The sequence below is a fragment of the Rhipicephalus microplus genome, chromosome 7, assembly GCF_043290135.1.
Source record: "Rhipicephalus microplus isolate Deutch F79 chromosome 7, USDA_Rmic, whole genome shotgun sequence".
NCBI lineage: Eukaryota > Metazoa > Arthropoda > Arachnida > Ixodida > Ixodidae > Rhipicephalus > Rhipicephalus microplus.
Genome location: NC_134706.1, coordinates 118,908,992 through 118,925,299, shown reverse-complemented (window position 1 = coordinate 118,925,299; position 16,308 = coordinate 118,908,992). Strand labels below are relative to the sequence as shown.

At 43.7% G+C, this 16,308-nt stretch overlaps 1 pseudogene; it reads right to left on the bottom strand.

The window, feature by feature from the left end:
- LOC119186094 (fatty acid synthase-like) overlaps positions 1-7,146 on the bottom strand; it is a 57,518-nt pseudogene extending 50,372 nt beyond the window's left edge.
- Positions 7,147-16,308: the final 9,162 nt, after the last annotated feature.

Below are 16,308 nucleotides of genomic sequence, written 5' to 3'. Positions count from 1 at the left end.
GTACCTTGTCTTGAGTCTTTCTGCAGACGGCAAGATACCAGCAGTAAATGAGCATTGTGTGCAACAGACTCTGTTGTTTTTTATTCATTATTTATGTAGTTATTTGCTGCCAGCTCTTGTGTTCCAAGTGTGTTGGTGAGGTACCCCGTATGTTCAGCTTATTTCACTCTTCGAGTAGTGATAGAAATGTCCCTCCACAAAAGACCGTTCCACCACACTTAATAGAGTGAACATGCAATGTCTAGAGGTACATGAAGCATTATCCTATAATGTATTCATTTGCCCACCTGTGAAACGTTCGATATGCTAGCAGTGTATGAGAGTTGTGTACGCCCATAATCAGGGTAATCGATCAGAATACCACAGTCTATGCAAATTATGGCAATTATTTAGGCTTCAATATCCAAACTTATATCCTTGTCAGCACTACCATTCTGCAGCAGTCACCACCAATTGCTTGTGTCGCTTGACTACAAAAACAGACGAGCTCACCCCGGCCTTCAGTTTCACGCGTAACGTGTTGTTCGAACGACAGGTCTCGGGTATTTGAAATGTGTCTGTCTCGCAACGTTGGAAACCGCTTCCGGAGAAATTCTCTCTTGTCTTGAGACTCTGCGAGGCAGAAAAAAAGTATCGTATAAATAACACTCCTTGTATTAAACCCACCAGTGGTATTCTTTTACGGTAACTTGCACTAGCATTGAATGAAAAATCAAGGCAGCTTCACCCCTGTGGTACCCAGTCTGAAAGAAGTGCTGAGCTGGTCAGCCGTCTTGGCTTCTCTTTGGTTTTTGTTTCTTTTCGTTTTATCCTTCTTTCGTTCTTGCACTCATTATCTTTACCTCTGTTTTTAACTATCAAAAAGTCTACAGCAGCCGTTTATACAAAGCTATGAACAAAAATTTAATCAGGAACCGGAACGCGCTTTTTTTAATTCTTCTCTTTATCATCGTCATATTTTTGCTTTTCGGCTTCACTCCTAAAACACGTGCGCCAATTTTACAGTGCGGAACAGGATAGATTTAGTTCAAAAAACAATGAATACGAATGGAGAATGACAAAAGAAGTGTGATTAGAAGGAAGCCAGCGAAACAAAGAAAAAAAAATTGCAAGGAAAAAAATTCTTCATAGTGCAAGAGTGGGAACGGCGTACCCAGACCATAGCGGAACTATGTGTAGTAGTATGTAAGGCAGAAGACGGAAAAGAAGAGACAAGGGTTCAGTTTCTGAAGGTGGAAGAAGACAGATAACTGAAAAAAAAAACAGGAATCGCAGCGGTATTGGCTCTGTGATTCTCGCTGTCGTTAAACATTTGGCGCAGCCGTCGACAGGATCCTGTGCTACGCGCCTGAGCAGCCAGAACTTACAGAGGACAATGTGCCTCTACATTGCTGAGAGCAGTGAGGATGATGTAAAAACGGTGAGCGGTGTACGGTTGGTCTATGGTGGAAGCACGACCTGTTCGCGTGAGTTCTGAGTGTTCGGTAACACCTTGCGGAAAATGAATGATCACAAAGTTGAAGCGGCTGCAGATCATACATAAGGGCGGAGTTGTGAAGACAGGCTACGGAAAGATAGAATTGCGTAAGTGCATATGGCTTTTACTGGCAGAGCGTTTTAAAAAGTAATGAGTTTTTTGAAACAGTAATAGAGCTGCAGGAAGAAAAAAAATAGCAAGTGGTAACAACATCAGTTGGAGCTTATAACGCGAACCTGCACTGACCGCTGCCCAAAAGCACCAAGAGAAACAATGAGGCCGAATGCACACGATACATCATCAACAATGAGTGCCTAAGCATGACCTGACTTACATGAATATGCTTGCGATCGAAAGTCTTGGCAACACAATTGTGGTAAAGTAATGAACATACCGTTGTACTTGGAAAGCGTCAAGAAAATGTGGCACGAGATTCAAGCAACAGCAAAGGCCGAACATACTTGGGCTGATTGGAGGCAGAATTTTCAGTCAACCCTCTCTGAAAACAGGTTTTAGAGTTGGGATCGTGCATTAGTCTCAAATTACTTTTCTGGTTTCGTTGTAAACTAATTTTTAAAGAAATAGACGCAATTGCATGCAGCAGATCCTGCTCTCTCCGACTCATCACTTGTGTGTCTAGTAACACTGGGGTTTAACATATGCATACAGCAACATATTCATCTTGGAAGAGCTCAAACGCCCGAGGAGCTGCTACAGGTCATGAAGCTGTCCGTTCGACAGCCACATTATACGGCGACAGCAGTGAGCATCACAGAAACGCTTCCAGCTCCTGGATGGCGAGATATGGTTAGCAAACCGTATTCACCTGAGAAAGCGAGACAGAAAAAGAAGCATGCACTATTCAAAAGAACGTCTGACGATATCTTGTTTCAATACAAGAAAAATTTTGCTTACTGACCACGTCAAGCTCGTGTACCTGTTTACGGAAGGTAATGAAAAGGGTGTGAAAGCTCTCGTTGACAGCGGAGCGTCTTTTACTGTAGTCAGAAAAAGCGTCAATTCCAAGTTGAATTAAGAAAGAACTGTCCTGTCATCGTTTACGAGAATGATGGAAAGAAACAAGTGCATCATGAATGGGTTGACATCCTTATTACAAGTCAAGGCAAGAACTCCATGGTAAAAGCGTTGGTCCTTCACGGGGTGAAACATGAGCTTCTCCTGTTTCGTCCAGTTATGAAAAAACTACCTTTGAATCTATATTGGAGTGGGCAAGTTATCACGCAAGATGACCATCACCGTGCCACCTTCACAGCCGTCGGCGATCATCTCCGTAAGGTAATGCCACGGAATATGTCGTTCGTACGTGTATTGAAATTATTTGCATAGGCGGATACCTAAAAGCGACCTCAAAGTTTGAAGTTCCATTCGAGCTGCGAGATACAACAGTGGTAAAGCGGAAGGCCTATAACATGTCGAGAAAAAAAAAGCTTTGACTGAAGGGAGAGCTACAGAAAATGCTTATTGCCGGCGTCATACGGCCTCTTACGTCTCCTTTTGCTTCACCTATAACCATCGCACGTTATATAAACAGGACGGAACATTTATTCTCCGCACCGATTACAGACAGATAAAAAAAGAAATTGAACTCTTTCCTTTTTCTAATGCCGCGTAGTGACAAATTCATAATTGAAAGTGGAGGGTGCGAAGTTTTTACTTGTCTCGATTTTTGCATAAGATTCTGGCAGATGTCTCTGCAAGAAGATACAAAGAGTTTCTCCGCGTTCATGACACGTTTTGACGCGTATGAGTACAAGAAGGTTCCAATTGACGGGAAAAATTCGCCAGTTTGGTTCAGAAGATGATGAACAGTGTTTTGAAGCCCTACTTTGCAATATTCTACAATGTTTATAATGATGACATCCTCGTGTACTCACGGTCAGTAGAAGAGCCTTATAAACATCTTTTAAAAGTGCTCCGAGCCATTTTTGACGCGGAACTAAAAACAAATGAAAAGAAGAGTGAATTCTTCAAGTCAAAAGTAGCTATTGACCCGCAGGTCACGGGATCAAATCCCGGCTGCGACGGCTGCATTTCCGACGTAGGTGGAAATGTTGTAGGCCCATGTGCCCAGATTTGGGCGCACGTTAGAGAATCCCAGGTGGTCAATATTTCCGGAGCCTTCCACTACGGCGTCTGTCATAATCACATCGTAATTTTGGGACGTTAAACCCCACAAATTAATCAATCAATTAATCAATCAATCAAAAGAAGTTAACTTTTTGGAACAGTGTTTGACGGAACTACCAAGACTACTAAACAGGAGTCTGTCCAATGGTCACGACACTTACAAAGCCGCATGACATCCACTCACTCCGAGTTTTTCTAGGACTCGCTGGTCACTTCATGGGTTTTATAAAGATTTCTCGAAGATAACGATGTGCTTGACAGAGTGCACAAAATAATGTGCCGTTTGGTTGAACCAAGAAATGTCAAAAGGCTTACCAGGAACTTTTACAAGGCATTTCATCGGACCCTGTGCCTACCTTACCAGACTACGCCCCTGCACGGTGGTCTAGTGGCTAAGGTACTCGGCTGCTGACCCGCAGGTTGCGGGACCGAATCCCGGCTGCGGCGGCTGCATTTCTGATGGAGGCGGAAACGTTGCAGGCTTGTTTGCTCAGATTTGGGTGCATGTCAAAGTACCCCAGGTGGTCGAAATTTCCGGAGCCCTCCACTACGCCGTCACTCATAATCATATAGTGGTTTTGGGACGTTAAACTCCACATATCAATCAAATTTCTTTACCAGACTATCGCCTACCTTTTGATATGAACACGAGTGCTTTAAAATGTGATACAGCTGGGGCTATTCTGTGCCATAGAGATCTTAGTTCACCTCTAGCTCAGCAGCAGAGGGTTATAGGTTGCTACTTCAGTACTTGCAACCAAACTCAGCAGAACTATTCAACATTTGAGAGGAGGCTCTTGCAGTTTTGATGGCGGTCCGCTACTTCCGATCATACATCGACGGAAGAAAGTTTGCATTGAAATCACACAGTCAAGTACTAATGAACCTGTTGAATATGTCAGAGCCTAGAAGGAAATTGGCCCCATGGGTCAATGAACTTCAGCAGTACGACTTTGACGTCTTCCATCGTGCAGGTGGCCACCCTACAGACGCCGAAGCCTTGTCTCTATCAGCAATCTAAGTCCCGCATAAAACCGTAAACTTGACCAGATTATGAGAAGACTATCAAAATCTTCGATTCAAAGATGGCAAGTTCACTGTTCCAGATACTCTGATTCAAAAAAGATTTTCACTTGTGCCATGACAGTCTGAAATCAGGTGGTCATGATTGTTTTTGGCCGACCTATAACAACATTTTGAGACGCTTCACATAAAAAACACGAAAAAAGATATCGATGATGATGTCGAGTCATGCCACTTGTGTCAGTTGAACAAAGCCAAATACCTGCCTCGACCAGACGATCTCGTATTGCCAAACCACTCGGAGAAACCCTTTGAAGTTGTTCACGTGGACTTTGCGGAACTTAGAAAAAGGAGTGGTGGAGTTCTCAAGACACAGTCTTTTCTGATTGATACATATCAGTGCACGACAATAGTAGCGACCCGTCCTGGACGAGGAGACGCAAACAGCGTCATAGCTTTGCTTGACCAAGCAAAATTATCACAGCTGAAACTTGTTATATCGGGTAATGAACCAGCATTCTTGAGTAAGAAGCTGCAGCAGTGGGCCGACAGTCAGAGTGTTACACTACACCGTTGCGCTCCTTCTCATCCACAGGCCAATAAAATGGCTGAAAGAGTCATTCATGACATCAAGACATTCACCTACACATACCCAACGTCTAAAGGCTGTTGGAAATGATGTCACGAAGCAGCTGTTTGTTGCACACCAAAACAGGACACATGCTGTGAGCCTTGGCTGCAGCCTACCCTTTTCAGCTCACGGCAAAGTTTTGATGTGGCCAGCCGACAAAGAACTTGGAATTGATGACATACTACAATTGTTTGAACAACGCAAAACCAACAAAGAACGAAGCAGGTACCGAAGGGCGACGGAGATCCGATTCTACAAGCGAAACCCAGGACACAGGCTAGGTATTGCCCTAAATGATCTGGTGCTTGTGCGGAAGGGTATGCCGAGTATGAACACAAGGATTCTTGGCCTTTTTAAAGTCGTCAAGTAATCGGTACAGCAAAGTATGCTCAAGACTATAGGTTATCCTAATGAGGGACAATTTCAATTCACCGCTGCAAGCAACGTTCTTCGCTATCACCCCAGGAGGGTTGAAGAAAGAAAGATGGGGGGAGTGTAAGGAAGAAAATGGAAAAGAAGAGACCAGTGTTTAGTCCTTGGAGGTGGAGGAAGAGGAAGAACTGAAATAAGCAGGAATGGCGACCGTGTTGGCTCTGTTTTTCGCGGTGTCGTTGCATAGTATAGTAGAGAATTTGTAGGAAAGAGAAGTGAAGTTGAAGAGATAGCATGTGAGGCTGAGAAAAGAAAAAAGTGATTGTGAGAGTGTAAATCATAGCTTAAAAATAACGACAGGGAAATAGAATAACCAAAACGCAGAAAAAAAATGAGATGAAGACAATCCATAAAAGAGAAAGATGCTATGACTCTGATGGCTGAGCAAAGTAAAGCGAACAAGAGAAAGCACGAGAGATTTTCAAGGGGCCAGTGTGTCTTCTTGAAGCGGGACTCAAACCCGCGTACCCATGATCTGAAGGCAAGCATTTCAATCAGTCGGCTATTGTCCTATTCCCTCGCCTACACAGGTACGCTAGCCGAACTTCTCATAGCATTCGACAATATAGTATAGTAAGAAGGTAGGAAAAGAGACTGACGGTGTGGTGCAGAGAAACAAAAAGTGCAGCGTACAAAATACAGAAATAAAAAACACGAAAGACAGACTAACGAAAGAAATAGATAAAAAGCAAGAAAAAAAGAAAGAAAGCTTGAACGAGAAATGAATAGATAGAGAGCAACAAACGAATTCTTAACTAGAAACCGAAACATAAAAAATAGAGACGGGAAAATAAAGAAACAGAAAATTGTAATTATTAGTGATGCAGCAATAACCAGGGTTAGCTAGGTTATCATCGTTGGTGTTTTTTTTTAGCATTGTGGTTCAATGCAAGGTGCAGTAACCTCTTGAAAAACCTCTTCCATGTACCATTTACATTTAGAAAGGACTTCAAAAAAGCTCTTGAAACCCGGTAGTACTTTAACGCTCCTATAGTAGATAAGCAGACCTCAAAACGTATAAACAACTACCTACTGCACTCTGTTAAACCACCCGAGGCCACAAATCACGTACCATATTCTTAAGCACTGCTCAGAAAGGTTGTATGTTGATAGATGACGAACCATCTACCCCTTGTTCATTAGGGTAAATGTATTCTTTTACTTTGAAAAGCAGCACAATTAAGAGCACTGTTGCTAATCTCACAGATTTTTGCGCATTCAACTCACCTACAGTGGTGAATACTGTGCAGCCCATGGAAAGAGCAATTGCGATTGCAGCCTGTCTGACGCCTCCACAACCACTGTGTATGAGGACCGACTCTGCCGGCTTCATAGCTCCTCGTACATTTAGTGCGTAATACACAGTCGAGGAGTATGCCACGGGGACAGCGGCAGCCTCTTCCATGGTCCAGGCTGCAGGAATTTCCCACATCATATCCGGGTCAACAACGATGAAACTCGCTATGGACTGGAATTTGACACCTCCCATGACACGTCGTCCGTTCCTGTCGCGGCCAGAATACTCCATGCCGAAGAAGGTGTCTCCCGTGACATCATCACCTTGGCGAATATTTTGGAATAACATGAGCCTAGCTATTTTCCATGAAAGCCCACATGGTGCATACATATTACACTGTTTAGAAAAATAGAACACGTAACAGACTTATGCGGAATGTCATATTTATGCTTTTCCCGTTGATTAGCAAATCATACACAAGAGAGGCAAAGAACAAATATGCAAGTATTTTCATTCTAAGCCGTTTAAACAAACAATAAGCACAAGTTATGCAAGGAGTCTAATTGTGATTTCAACATTCAGATGTGAAGAAATAAAGAAGTCCAACTACGTGTACTAAGCCCATTCATTAAAGTTATGAAGAAGAATTGCCTTAAACTTTTTTAGAATTTTTTTGGGCGGAACAATATAAAGCAGAGGACTGCACTCTTCTGCTTTATAGTACTTTGCTTTTCAGAAGGCCATCATCAACAGGCACACGCGCCACCACGATAAGATGAAGTCAACACTAAGCCCTTCGAAACCAACACGCCAAGGATGACACTGCGCCTTTGAAAAAGTTAGGTCCTTCTGTTGAAACGTCGGCCACCCAGTCTAACGCAATTGCACTGTTTATGTTACGATTATCCCATTATGTTGTTTCCATCTGGCGGCTCCGATCACGATTTTTGATTCACTGGCAAGTGGTAGACAACTTGGAAGGTTGAAGTGGTACCACGATAAATTAGCAGTTTTGCGTACTGTATTTACGTAACTTGCTAAAAGATCCTACTGCCACAATTTACCAGGAGACTAGTGAAGCCAAACACACAGGTGACCACTTGGCGTATATAAGAATCCCTAGTGCAACCTCAATGATATGACGGGATTTTATCAATACCGCTCTACTGGGACCTGTGCAGTTCTGTCAGACATGTTCGGAACCAACTTTCAATGTATGGCCGCTTAAACTTTAAGTGCAAAGAGACATACTAAGGACCACCTAAATAAATTAGCGCAGTAATGAATTTACCATTGTGAGAAGAACACCCTTCTATTGTCACTAAGCAGTACACCAGGAGCCCCATAACGCAGAAATTACATGTCAAGAACGAAGTCAGGAACTTTCGCAGCTGTCCCAGTACTCATAGAGGTTGTCTCGGCGCAGCACACCAGTAGTATACGGTGGTCACTATTTACCACTTGCCAGTAGGTTTGACGAGAAGAGGCCTGCAGAGGTCGAGATATATAATATTTTCATTTTAATTTCGCAAAGCGCACATATAATCGCTACACTGGCCTTCTCTCAGTGACCCGATAGAAGGGCACCGAATTTGTTGTTTGATGCCATCTTATATTTGAGGTATGTGTAGCTTGTCTCATTTTTTTGCGGGAGCATCATGAGACAGAACTGCTCGGCTTAGATTCGAAGTTATAATACCAGGCTATCTTTACGACAGAGGTCCCCGCCAAAAAAGAAGCGCTCGTAGCTTCTGGCTGAAAGGTTAGTGAAAGGATATCAGTCTTTTATTTCACTGGTATACCACAGTCTACATGATCAGCTCGCCGATCACGAATGCAGTACTTAAGTGACAATTTCACCTGATGAGGTCACGATGACGTCATATTGTGTTGTCATCACATGGTCATTGCTTTCCGCTTGACTCTCGTTGATGGCGCTGACGCTGACAGTCTATTTTAGCATTTGATGAAGAATGTAAGGTTTCCACCTTACAACACAAATGTTTTGTGGTTATGTGAATTGCCCTATATAAGTGAACCATGTCCCTGAAAGGACCTTTTCCAAGCAGCGAGTTATCTACGTTGAATTGTGAAGAGCTCGGGGGAGCTGAAGAAAACTATACTCACCACGCGCAGTGCCCAAGTTCACTTTTCGAGTAGCAAGCATGATATCCCGGAAGTTGATAGCACTGTAAAAAACGTCCACGTAGAGATCCTCTCGGCCGATTTTATCACAAGGTGAGAGATAGGCCGTTGGTGACTCTTACCACTGCAGACTCGACAGGTCTCCGCGAGTCTCGACTTCTAGGTACGCGAACTGCGTTTTTATCTTCGCCTTGGCATCTGCGAGTTGAATAATTACGAGTGTGTATGAAGATAGGTTTGTGGCGCAGACATTTATGTAAACACTCATACCAAAGTGTGATACAAACACAGTATTCTGTGCAAACGTAGCAGAAGTGGGCACTTTTCTGTATTGTTGGTTTTAGACATGCTCGACCTCTACAAAATACATGTCTATTCACAACGGAAATGCATGAAAGAAAAGCAAGGTATCCTGATTGTAAAGAGGCCTAAGGAACATAATTTTTCTGGGTAGTATTATCCACCTTTATACATCAAATTTCTGTCTTGATGTAAATTGTGGTCAGTTTCTATCGAAGGAAAAATAACTCTGCTGGCTCTGGCTTATATATCTTTTATAGGCCCTCAGGTGGTAGTTTCGCTTTCTATCTACTTGTTCGTACACTGCCGTTACTGACTTTGTGTAATGGTGGAATTTGAGCAAGCGTTAGTCCACCTGCACATACTCGCTGCTGATCAAACCAGCAATAGCGTTTCATACATCATGAATTCATTCAGATAGCAAGGAGCAAATGCGTTGGGGAAGTTTAATTGCTACCTGTGGCAACACATGACGAGTATGATGCTAGTAATGCGAACGCGACTGCTCTTTCTTCACACCTATTCACTGTAGTCCCTAAGATTGTACACTAATGTTCAAGTTGAAAAAAAGCAATATTATTTCAAACTGTTTTTAAAAGGAAAAATCCAGATTTAGTTTTCTACTGACCTTGAAGCCGCCCAATGGAATAGCTTCAGTAAACGCCAGCAATTGCTAGTCATTACTTGGCTACTACCGTGGTTAATTAACCCCACCAACGCGAGTGAGAATAGTTGCAAATTTTTTCTTTTGAAAATTTTAAAACACATTTTGAAGCATGCGATTCCTAAGTTTGTAGTGGCAGACAGCAATTTAGAGGCTTTGGTGGGGCTTACACGCACTCGTTGTGCTCATGTGGGGCAGTAACTTGTAGCTATTATAAGAAACAGCCTATCATTTCAGCGTACGCATATAACTTTTTTTTAAGAGGCAAAAGCGAATGTCTTAGTAAGTCCTAAGGAGAATATGATAATTCATTTCGATAATCAGAGTGTCAAACACACCGTAATAAATAGAAACAGACGAAGATATAAAGTCGGACACTCACTGACGGCGCGGTGCCGGCAGGATCCCTAGTGGCCACGCTGGTGGACGTTCATGACCAGGTCTTTTTCTACTATGTCTTTATAGGCTAGGCTGGTTAGGCTGAAGTTGGCTACGCTGTTGAAACTTTTCGAATTGGCGTCAAATACACAGCTGTATGAAACGCAATTTAGAAGTAAGGACATATGAGATATCAGTACCCTTTCTGTTCTTTAACTGAGAATGCCGTGATGAACAATGTGCATTGTCAGCTAGCACGCAGTGAAACAATGTGGCGATGCGTGTACAGCCTTATGTTTTAAGTGCAACTCAGCTCGTGAGTACACAACCCATTTGGCAGTCCGTCAGCATTGCTATCTTGTTGCAAATAATGAACCAATCACTGATGTGCAAGACTAACAGCTGAGGAGCAACGTATGACAGTCAGCCTTGTCAAAAGCCGAACTACGGCGTATTGTGTAACTGAACTAACCTTAGAACAAAGATGCGCCGAAACATTTGTGTAGTAGTACACCTGTAGCATAGGTATTATCACATAATTATCCCTCGCTACCGTGGAAAAGGTAAAGTAGGATACTAAACTACAATTTTCGATCAGAAGGAGGATAAAATTACGTTGCGCTAAACAAATGGTATTGCAATATATATGAACCTTAAGGAGTCGTCACTCCAAGTGTCTGATATCCAGCGATGCACAGCGCGTACGCCATGGCGGAATGGCCCATTCAAGCGCGCACTTAGTAGAGGGGTCAAGTCTTACATTACTGTCAAGGATCCAGCTGAAGTAACTCTGGTTGTAACTGTTGACCGAGTGAAAAGCAGCGCTTTCCTACAACTTCAGCGCGAAAGTGCATATGTAAAAATAAAAGCATACTTTCAAGCATCGACAAAGTGAAATAGCAGCCCCGGAGGTTCCTTATGCGTCGCAACCAGTTTTTGAAGGCAGCCTTCTCTTTACGTAGTCTATAAAGAGGAATTTCAGTTTTCTTTGCAGTGACCGCTACCTAAAAAGTATCTTTGATGCGTTGCTACGGTGAACTCTTTTATATATGTCATTTCATATCTAAAGCTAGCCTATCAGATGGTATGTGGAACTCTTTACATAAGAACTGGTCGAATAATAAATTTCAGAAACGAATTCACATCGCAGCCTGCACAACTTCACAGACTTCACAGCCTTCACATCCTGCAAATCTACGTAAAAGAAACAAAGAAACCCACTGAGATAAATACGCACCGAATGCGACCACCAATGTTCTCCTTCCGACGGCAGTTAGTTAAACCAAGGATGCCACTTGTACCGGCGTCTTCAGCGAGTAGCCATATATTATCTCCTGTGGGCTTCATGTCATGTTCTGCGGCTTTTTGCTTCAAAGACTCAACCCAATCAAACTTCCCATTTCGTACACTGATGACTGCCTGCTTGGTTACATCGACAGCTATGGTAACTTTCCCGAAAAGCAACAGTGTTGAGAGGCTGTTCAACTTCAGGGCAACCCACCGAAATCCACGACCACAGAACGCTGCAGTCATTGCTTCATCAGTGTAAATTCGAAAACGGACCCCACTCATTTGACACAACAAGACCTCAGCTGTAGTTAGAGTTGTCCGATGAGATAGGAGAACGAAGCCGTGTTCTTTGCAACGCGAGGCCATCGCTCCTACCAAATCATTCAGACCACCGGAAGAATTCAACATGCTGCAGAAAGCTACCACTAAATCAGCCCCGAGTTGTTTTTTTCCCGTGGCCGAAGAACATCTCCCTGAGACCACCGGCTTGTTTTCGGGCACTTGTTGCGACGCGAGGCTGATTGAGTTCACGCTTCACACCGCGTACTCTGTGTTGAAGCGCACATTGTACATGGAGAGCAGAGCAGATACCCGAGGACCCATGGCTGCTACACTTTTGTCTTTCGCGATCTCGAGCACAGATAGCTTAACGGATCTTGTATTTTCAACAACTACATCAATGACATCTGGTAGGGGGTCTTCCTCTAGGAGTGCAGTGCTCAGGATATCTTCTTCGAGAAAATTGGCTCTGGACAGCAATGCCGATTGCAGTGTTGAAGCCAGGGTCGCAGGATCAAATGATTCTTTCTGCATTGCTATCAGGAACTGTAGTAGGCTTTGATTCGGCTCTGTGTTCTCGACATAGTGTGTGAGGAGTTCTTCTGTCACTTCCACAGAACTGTTCAAGGTGGCCTCGAAATGGCTCGTTTCTTCCACGCTGAACTTCTGCAAGCGTCGGCTGATACAGTTGCATACGCCAGCATATTCCTGTAAAAGGTCTTGTCGACGACGACGGGCTATTTCATCATCCATATACGGGACAAAGCGGTGTTCTTCTATTATTGGGATGTTGGCTACTCACCGCCGCTGCATCCTGTTAACTTTTGAGCCCTGTATTCAATGCCACCAGCACGGCGTAAGTTGTGGTAGGGGTCGTAGACTAGGTGGAGGCCTGTACACATACAAGGGGAAGGGGGAGAAGGAGGTGTAATGTCACGTACTTTGCAAAAAGAAAATTCTCTGCTATATTTTATACGTTTCAATTTCTTATGTAAAGAGACACACACTGTGAAATAATACTGTTCAGACGCTTTGTTATCATATTTTACAAAACGTTTCATTGCCAAGTTCACGTAATGGTTAATAAATTCATTTTTATTATTGGTCTCAGAAGTGGTGGATAGCACAATTTACCGCGCAATATTTAGTTGTTCTTGTACATCACAGAAGCTGACTACATTGTGTCCTTACTAATTATTTGCTGGGAGTTCAGGCCCATAGTTTTAAACTTTTGAAAGAGAGAGAGAGATAAAGATGCAACGAAAGGCAGGGAGGTTACCCAGACGCACGTATGGTTTGCTACCCTGCACTGTGAAGGGTTAAAGGGGAGAAAATTTATAAGAGAGAGAGAAAAAAGGTACACACAATCACGAGCACACACGGGGGAGCACACGCAGTCTACAGGTGGTCACTCAGGTTTGTTGTCTTTAATTAATGCAGTAGCGCTTTAGTCCCTTTCTGCGCAATTTAGGCACACGCCCAAGGTTCCAGAATCTAATGCACAGAGCATTGTCGATAGTCAAGTTGGTTCAAAACCATCCGGAGCTGGCATCGCTGCGTGTCGTAGCGTGCGCAAGTGCACAGGACGTGTTCTATGGCCTCTTCAGCTACGCAGGAGTCGCATGTAGAGGTGTGTGCTATATCGATGTGGAAAGAGTACACCTTTGTGAAATTTTTGAAAGCTTTTCATATAATTATATATCTTCAGCAAATGTCACGTTGTCCCAATCTTGCTAAGAAAAGACCAGATTATTTCACTAAGAACTGACGCTATAACCGTTACATTAAGTATCTTTTTACAGGCAAAACTCGTCTTCCACTACAAACACCAGTGAAGTCAAATAAAACTAGCGATTTCAGCCTCGAGACGCTGGAGAGGTTTACAAAATTTGCAGATGTCACATTTCCCATTACCCCGAATGTCTTTCGCATATCTCCGAGCATATATTCGTGAGAAGCTGAACGCTAAAGTGCGTGTTTCAGTGTGTTTTTGTTCGTTATTTTGTTGACTCACTGATTGGTTTTAAATGTTTAGGGAAAAATTGCTGATTTATATTTACTCTTCTGGTTGAAGTAATATTCAAAGGCGAGCTAGTTGGTGTGAGTGCATCGTAACTTATTTTCAGCGCACACTGGCACAGGGACAAATAAAAGAAGGGTACAAAACCAGCGCTACTAAAACAGAAGGGTTTATTCAGAAAAGGAACATTTATATATCAATGTAGTCACACTCTGTCTATGTGCACCATCGTGATTTCTCAACCATGTCTATCCACTGACCCTGGAATTGCGTGAGCCACGTTGGTAAAACTTTTTACACATCTGCGAAACCTGCTCAACTGTTGGGGAAAAGTGTCCCAAAGCCACAATATGCTAATGGAGACATGGCTATGAAGGGCTTTCAAAATTTCCACCCTTTGATGCTCCTTAGACTTCACTCATATCAGAGTACACTGCACTCTTAAGTTTTGCCTTCATCTAAATGCGTCCGCCATCACCGCCATTCGACCCCGCCACTTTGAAGTCAGCAGTCGAGAACCATTGGCACATTGTGTATGTAGTGGTTCGGTTATGACAGCTGTTCACCTAACGTCGTGTCTGTTGTTAGCGATCGCTATTGACAGTGATATTTGTAGCGGAAAGTTTTGAGGAAATGTTGATGTTGATATGATGGTTTGAATATTTTCAAAAAGCGCGACTTGTTGGAACTAGAACCAAGTAGTTGGTAGCGCCACAAAGTGAATCAGCTTTTTGGGAACGAAAATGAATGTCTAAAATATTTTTTTCTGTTGTAAGTGAGCAATGAAGGTCTGCTGTTTTACACTATGCATGATCAAAGCTCCAAGGGCATTGAAAGAAAACGCAGCACTCTCCACCAATTTGTCAAGGTGTTGATTAGGCGGCAACCAGCGATCGTACGCCATGGCGACAGTCACGGCCAAGCACGGACTCTCAGCGCGAGCGGCATCCTTGTTGGGTAGCGCCCCTAGGAGGTACTCAAGTGTTCGACCGATCTCAGAGTTCTGGGGCTTCGCTAAAGTAATGTCGCGAGCAAAAACAAGACCTGCAGCCAGGATTTCATCCGAACCAGAGCAACGAAAACGTTCTCTTCTTCTTCGTAGCCCAAAACGGGTATGAGCCCCAGCGGCTCGTTCATCAATGGCGGCATTACCCCCTCTCCCAAGAAACATCGTCTTGATGCTGTACATGAAGGCAAAAAAAAGAAAATGAGATGAAAATTACCATGCAAGCAAAATGAATGGCGTAAGGCAGAATAACGTAGTTGGTTGTGGAGCCAAGAGGTAATTGAGAAATAAGAAAAATAGGAAAGAATGTAAGGAAGAGACGAATAAAGTCAGTCACTCACTGGCGATTCACAGCGCGAAAAGTATGGTTTCAGCCATGAAACGTGAACGACTTGAGTTCGCGGGGTGAAACGGGAACGTCTCGAAGTGCCATCTCGTAGAACCTCATATGTGACGTCGCTGAGACGTCGTACGACCTTGTAAGGGCTGAAGTAGCGGCGAAGAAGCTTTTCTGAACAGCCACGTTGTCGGATAGGGGTCCACACCCAGACTTCATCACTGGGCTTGAAAATAACTTCACGGTGACGAAGATTGTAGCGGCGTGCGTCTGCAGTTTGGTGATGTTTAATACGGTGACGAGCAATTTGACGGGCCTCTTCTGCACACTGCGCGAATTTGGCGGCATCGGTGCGGTATATTCCTAAGTTGTCGGGCAGGAGCATGGCGTCGAGCATCGTCGTGACCTCGCGACCGTGGACTAAGCGAAAAGGTGTGAAGCCGGTACTTTATTGAACAGCAGTATTATACGCAAAAGTTACGTAGGGAAGTATGGCGTCCCAGTTCTTGTGATTGATGTCCACATACATTGACAGCATGTCTGCAATTGTCTTATTAAATCGTTCAGTCAGCCCGTTTGCTTGCGGGTGGTAAGCCGTTGTTTTACGATGTTCCGTGCCACTTAATCGTAAGACTTCCTGCAGCATCTCTGCGGTGAAAGCTGTCCCACGATAAGTTATGACGACAGCTGGATCACCGTTACGTAAGACGATGCTGTTCACGAAAAATTGGGCGACATCTGCTGCGGTTGCTTTTGGAAGCGCCTTCGTTTCACAGTAGCGTGCTAAGTAGTCGGTAGTGACCACAATCCACCGGTTTCCAGACGAAGACGTGGGGATTGACCCCAACAAGTGCATGCCAATCTGATGAAAGGGCGCCTTTGGTGGGCCTACTGGTTGCAGTAGTCCCGCTGGTCGTAAAGGTGGAACCTTACGTCACTGA